Source organism: Mustela putorius, unplaced genomic scaffold (genome assembly GCF_011764305.1).
Source record: "Mustela putorius furo isolate JIRA1106 unplaced genomic scaffold, ASM1176430v1.1 tig00000989_pilon_pilon_pilon, whole genome shotgun sequence".
Lineage (NCBI taxonomy): Eukaryota > Metazoa > Chordata > Mammalia > Carnivora > Mustelidae > Mustela > Mustela putorius.
Window position 1 is genome coordinate 30,231 of NW_025421525.1, and position 6,114 is coordinate 36,344.

Consider the following 6,114-nt stretch of genomic DNA (forward strand, 5'->3'; position numbering starts at 1 on the left):
GACCTAGAATATTGGATGCCGGATTATCCTTTCTGGCACCTTCTTGGGACTGTAGTACCTGACTCACTCAGCAAACAGACTTGAGTAAAGCTGTGTTGTCTGTGTTTGAATACAGATAATTTGGGGGAAGAAAACAAACAACTATGCTGTGAGTCAGTTCTGTACTTAAGTTCCAAGCTTACTGAATGTTTCAGGAAACATAATTTTTTAGATATGTTTGTCCCTGGTTTTACCCAAATTGAGTTTGCAGGTTAGAAGCATTTTCTTTTCTTTGAGGAATCATTACAATTTTTGTATCCAGTTATATTTAATTAAGAGTGTATACGCACATTGATTAACAAATTACATTATGTTGAAGATACATTGCTTAAGGTATTTTTAAAATTAATACTTCACATTTTCAATTTAAAAATTTTCTGCAGGTCTACTATATATTATTGAAACACAGAAAGTTTCTTGATCTCAAAATTAATTTGAAGGCTTCATATGTTATTATCCCACAAGATGGAATTTTTAGCCCTACATCAAATCTTCTACTTTTGGATCTTGGTCATCTAAAGGTATATGCTAACATTTGCCCCTATATTATATTTAAGATGTTTCCTTGTTTAAAATGTATTTTGTTTTTCTAGACAGCTTGGTTTGCTATTGTGATTATTAGCTTTATGGTAGATTTTAGGATTGATAAGTCTCTTTCCTTCTAGTAAATAATGTGAAGTTTCATTAGTTTTCCTATATTTCTGATACCAAAATGGTCATTTTGAATTCTGTAGGTTAGGGTTGAAACTAGGAATTATATTTATAGAATTTGAGAGTAATGTTTGAAGAGATTATTTCCTTTTCAATGTAAATTTACTATTTGACTAATGAAAATACATCAAATGGGAGGGTATTCGGGAAAAAATCAAATCTTTGTCCTTCTGAAGTTTTTGTGTATATAACTGTATATATTGACATTTTACTTATTTATTTATTGGACATTTAAAAATTTCTATTAAATAATCCTAGCTTGAGAAAACAGTCTAATTCCATTTACCTAAGTCATTTCCTTTTCCATCCAATTATGTACACTTTTTCTTCCTCAGTTTTAAGTAGAGAATAATTTTTTTCTGTGTGTCTAGATCTGCACTGTTCTATACTCACTGGCTCTATATGTAGTTTGTTTACACTGATTAAATTTAAATATACATAAAAAATTAGTTCTTTAGTCACATTAGCCACATACAAGAATTTAATGGTCTTAAGTGCCTGGGGCTGTTATTTCAGCTCGGATAAAGAACAATACCATCCTCATAGAAAGTTCTGTGGGACCGCACTGCTCTAGATCATTAAATGTATATTAAATAGCTATAAGATTTAAAGACCCAAGAAAGATAGGGAATATTAGAAAGCTTTTCTAGCTATCTAAAAAATATGAGCCTTTCCTTGATACTGACATTATCCTTTATTCTTTGTTTTTATTCTTCAGTTGGTAATTACATAGAAGCTTGCTGGATTTATGTTTATAATAAAATTTATACAGTTATTTACATTTGACTTTGGTTATAGAATTGTTTCAAGGGCAATGTGGTATGGTAGCAGGAGCATAAAGTCATGAATAAGGTATCTATCTAGTTTTGTGACATTAGGTAATTTGTTTAATCTTCTATCTAAAATTCATTACCCTTTAGAGATAATCAGTTTTGACAGTCTACTGCACATAAAATAGAGGTGAAAATGTTAAGGCGTGTGCACACACATACACACACACGAATGAATAAGATCTTTATATACTGTGGAGTGATTGATCTCCAGGATGTTTAAGTGAAAAAAGTAGTTATGTATAGTACGCCAAAGAGCAGATGGTACAAATACAACTTGCATGAGGTTGTCTAAATGGCAGAGTTGGGACTACAGTTCAGCTACCCTAATACTTAATTCTGGATTCTTCTTCTTAGAAAACTATCTAAATATCTGTCATTGTGACATAGAAACATTTTGTAGGCTGTTTTTGTCTTTTAATTTTGTTTTTTTTTAATAAAAAGACTTCTTACCAGATATAAAAAAGTTTCAAATGTATTGTTCTCCAGGGCTGGCTTGGTTTTCCTCTTTTAATTACATAATTGAGAAATATAACTTAATATGTAAAAATTCACTTTGTCCCTGGTCTTCTCGTTATACATGTCATGGACAAAGACATTTCTGTTAGCCTTACATTTCAGCTTGTGAGTCTGTCTTACCTTCTATTAAATTTTTGTGTTACAGTCTTAAAGATACAAAATTTATATTTTTATTTTGAATTTTAATTTTGCATCATCTAAACTGTTAAAATTAACTTGAAGGTGACAAGTAAAAGTCGTTCGGAATTGCCGGATATGAAACCAGGTGGGGCCAGTCTTGAAGAGATCATGCAGAGAGCTTATGATTCCTTTGATGTTCAGCTTACAAGCATACAGCTGCTTTACAGCACAGTTGGTAAGTATATAATGCATTACTTATTGATTTTTTTTTTCCTGAGATGATTAGGTTTTTAGACCATTTCTCTGAAGACCTTCATCCCAAATATGTTAACTTTTATATTTTTGGGATGCCTGGATGGCCCAGTTGGTTAAGTGTCTGCTTTTGGCCCAGATCATGATCTCAGTGTCCATGGATCTCAAGGTCCATGATCTCTTAAGTCCTGTGTTGGGCTCCTTGCTCGGTAGGGAGGCTGCTTCTTGCTCGCCCCCTCCTCCCCATTCTCTCTCTCACTCACTCTCTCTCAAATGAATAAGTAAAATCTTTTTTTTTTTAAATGAGAGGCACCTGGGTGGCTCGGTGGGTTGAGCCTCTGCCTTTGGCTTGGGTCATGATCTCAGGGTCCTGGGATCGAGGCCCGCATCAGGCTCTCTGCTCAGCAGGGAACCTGCTTCCCCCTCTCCCTCTGCCTCTCTGCCTACTTGTGGTCTCTCTGTCAAATAAATAAATAAAATCTTTTTTTTTTTTAAAGACTTTATTTATTTATTTGACAGAGAGAAATCACAAGTAGATGGAGAGGCAGGCAGAGAGAGAGAGAGAGGGAAGCAGGCTACCTGCCGAGCAGAGAGCCCGATGCGGGACTCGATCCCGGGACCCTGAGATCATGACCTGAGCCGAAAGCAGCGGCTTAACCCACTGAGCCACCCAGGCGCCCCAATAAATAAAATCCTTAAAAAAAATGAAACTTGTATACTTTTGAGTAGGAAGTAATAGTACACCGTGTCTAAGAGCAGTATCTCAGGTATTTGATTTTACTGCTCGAGAGCCATTGTCAGTGTCTGGAGACACTTTTGACTGTCACAGGTGAGAAGTAGGGGCATTACTAGTATCTAGTGAGTGGAAGTCAGGAATGCAACTAAATGCTACATTGTAGAGGAAAGCCACTCCATGATGCTTATTTGGCTCAAGTATCAATAGTGCTGCGATTGAGAAATCCTTTGGACAAGGTTGCTTGAAGATACTGGCACATATTTAAAATATTTGTTTTATATAGGACAATCACAAGAGGCTGCTCAAAGCCAGAGGCATTCTAGCCTGGGGCCTCTGACACTCCAGGCCATAAACAGCCACACAAAGACAGAGGAGGATGTTAGGAGGATTGAGGAGGGTATCATAGGCATATCTTTACCCTGTTCACTTTTGATGGAGTCTTTGCTGTTGATCTAGTTTTTAGATGAAGTCAGCAGAGCCAGAAATTGTCAAGAGCCACTAAAAGTAGATAGTGAGAGAGACGCAAGACTAGTTGATCCCTTTTTCTACTATGTCATCCTGTTTCTGAATCCCTGGAGTGTTAATAAACATTTAGATAATTCAACAGTTGGATTGATGGATGTTTTAGAGATATGTATGTATATGCTCAAATTTTAATTATCTGAGTGAACTAATAAAAAGAGAAACAATGAGAACCCAAAGTAATGGTTATTAAAAGTATTAAATTGTATATTCCTGGAACATTTTTATGTTCAGTTTGGGATAATAAACTTGATTTCCATTTTTAGCATATTCTGATTGGTGTAGAAAAAGCCCAGAAGTGTAGTGGGTGGCAAATACAAAGTATTTATAGAAAACCCATTATGTTTTTTTCCAAGGAGTAAATAACAGTATTGTGGCATGTTTGGTACATTTTGGTCATTAATTTTTAAAGTCCATGAAGTGTACTTAATATTTAAGATGTTGGGATGCTTTGTGAAGAAAAATTTAAAGTATTCCATTATTGCTGAAAATTACTGGAATTATTTAGAATTGTTTTTGTGAGTGATGTGTTAACTGTTCTTAAATAATTATATCTTTTTTAGAGTAATGTATTTTTGGCATTGGGGTTACTTTAGGTAATTGTCATAAACTATCTTGATAAATACTGAAACCCTTCTAAATATTTTTTTATCTGTAAATTGAGAATAGAAGGAAATATTTCACTAATCCTGATACCATTAGAATTTATAAAATTGTAATAGTTCATTTTACCTTTTCTTACCAGAATAATTAGATTCAAAGTGTAATGTATATGAAGATACATTGTACCATACAAATTTCACGTTAGCAGAGCTGGATATAAACTTCAACTTATATAGCCTTTTGGCCATAAGCAAATTAAAATTCCTCTTCCCAGTTTTCTAAAATGAGATGATTAGACATCATTGTGAGAATTAAATGAAAATTTAAACATTGCCTGGAGCAGTGCCTATTAGAAATCTTGAATAAATGGTAGCTTTCATTAATACAGAAGAACTGTACTTTTCTCTACCTTCCTTTTTCTTTATTGCCTTAGAAGCCATTTTGGGCATTTTGGGGGGGTGCGTTATGTATCTGTTGGTGTAGTGACTAAATGGATGCACAGTAGATTTGGTTAAACTATGTTGTTTGGGTTTTTAATAAGCCTTTTCCTGTTGAAACAGTCTTTGAAGCAGTGAAAGGGAAACGAATTTACGTGCTCATTTTGTGTACCTGAGAAAGGTAGCATTAAGATTGTGTAGATGGGGGTGCCTGGGTGGTTCATTGGATTAAAGCCTCTGCCTACAGCTCAGGTCATGATTTCAAGGTCCTGGGATTGAACCCCATGTCGGGCTCTCTGCCCAATGGGGACCCTGCTTCCTCCTCTCTCTCTGCCTGCACTCTGCCTACTTGTGATCTCTGTCTGTCAAATAAATAAATAAATAAATAAACTTAAAAAAAAAAAAAAGATTGTGTAGATGTAGGAAAATTTTTTATATACCATGAAGTATTATGACTACAAAGTATTAGTAGTGATTTTAGGTTTAATGTGTTTTTCAGATTACATGTGTGCTAATAAGTAAACATGTACTGTTTTCCATAATTAGGTGATAATTGGAGAGAAGCACGAAAACTCAATGTATCTACACAGCATGTTTTGGTACCTATGCACTTCAATGTGGAGCTCTCGAAAGGCCATGGTTTTCATGGATATAAGGATGCCCAAGTATGTATAGTCTCTTTCATGTGATTGTAGATTTTCTAAGGGAATACCATATCTCATTGATTTTTTGAGGGGGGGTAAAATATATGTAACATAAACTTTATTTTAAGTATACAATTCGGTGACATTAAGTACTTTCACATCCATCTTCATAACTTTCGTCATCTTCTCAGACTGAAACTGTACTCATTAATAATAATGCCCCACTTTTCCAGCCCATGGCGGTTGTGATTGATTGTTTCTCTCTCTATAAATCAGGCTCCTTTGGGACCTTTCATAAATGGACCATGCAATGTTTGTTCTTCTGTGTCTGAGTTATTGTATATAACATAATGCCTTCAAGGTTTATCCATGTCTAGCATATATCAGAATTTCATTTGTTTTTGAGGCTGAAAAATATTTCATTGCATATATCTGGATCAAATGGACATTTGGATTATTCCAATGAAATTTTGGCTGTTGTAATAGTGCTGCTGCCGTGAAGATCGATATACAAATAACTGTTCGAGTCCTTGCTTTAAATTTTTTTGTTTATATATCCAGAGGTGGAATTGCTGAATCCTACAATAATTTTATTTTTAATTTTTTGAGGAACTGTCCTAGTGTTTTCCATAGCAGCTGTACCATTATATTCCCACCAGAAGTGCACAAGGGTTCTAGTTTTTCCACTCTTTACCATCTTT

General features: G+C 34.7%; 1 long non-coding RNA gene across 1 annotated transcript; it reads left to right on the forward strand.

The window, feature by feature from the left end:
- The first annotated feature begins 453 nt into the window (after window positions 1-453).
- On the forward strand, window positions 454-5,396 carry LOC123393694. The gene is made up of 3 exons (XR_006608499.1): window positions 454-560; window positions 2,322-2,454; window positions 5,316-5,396. It is a non-coding gene; the product is annotated as an uncharacterized LOC123393694 (long non-coding RNA).
- Window positions 5,397-6,114: the final 718 nt, after the last annotated feature.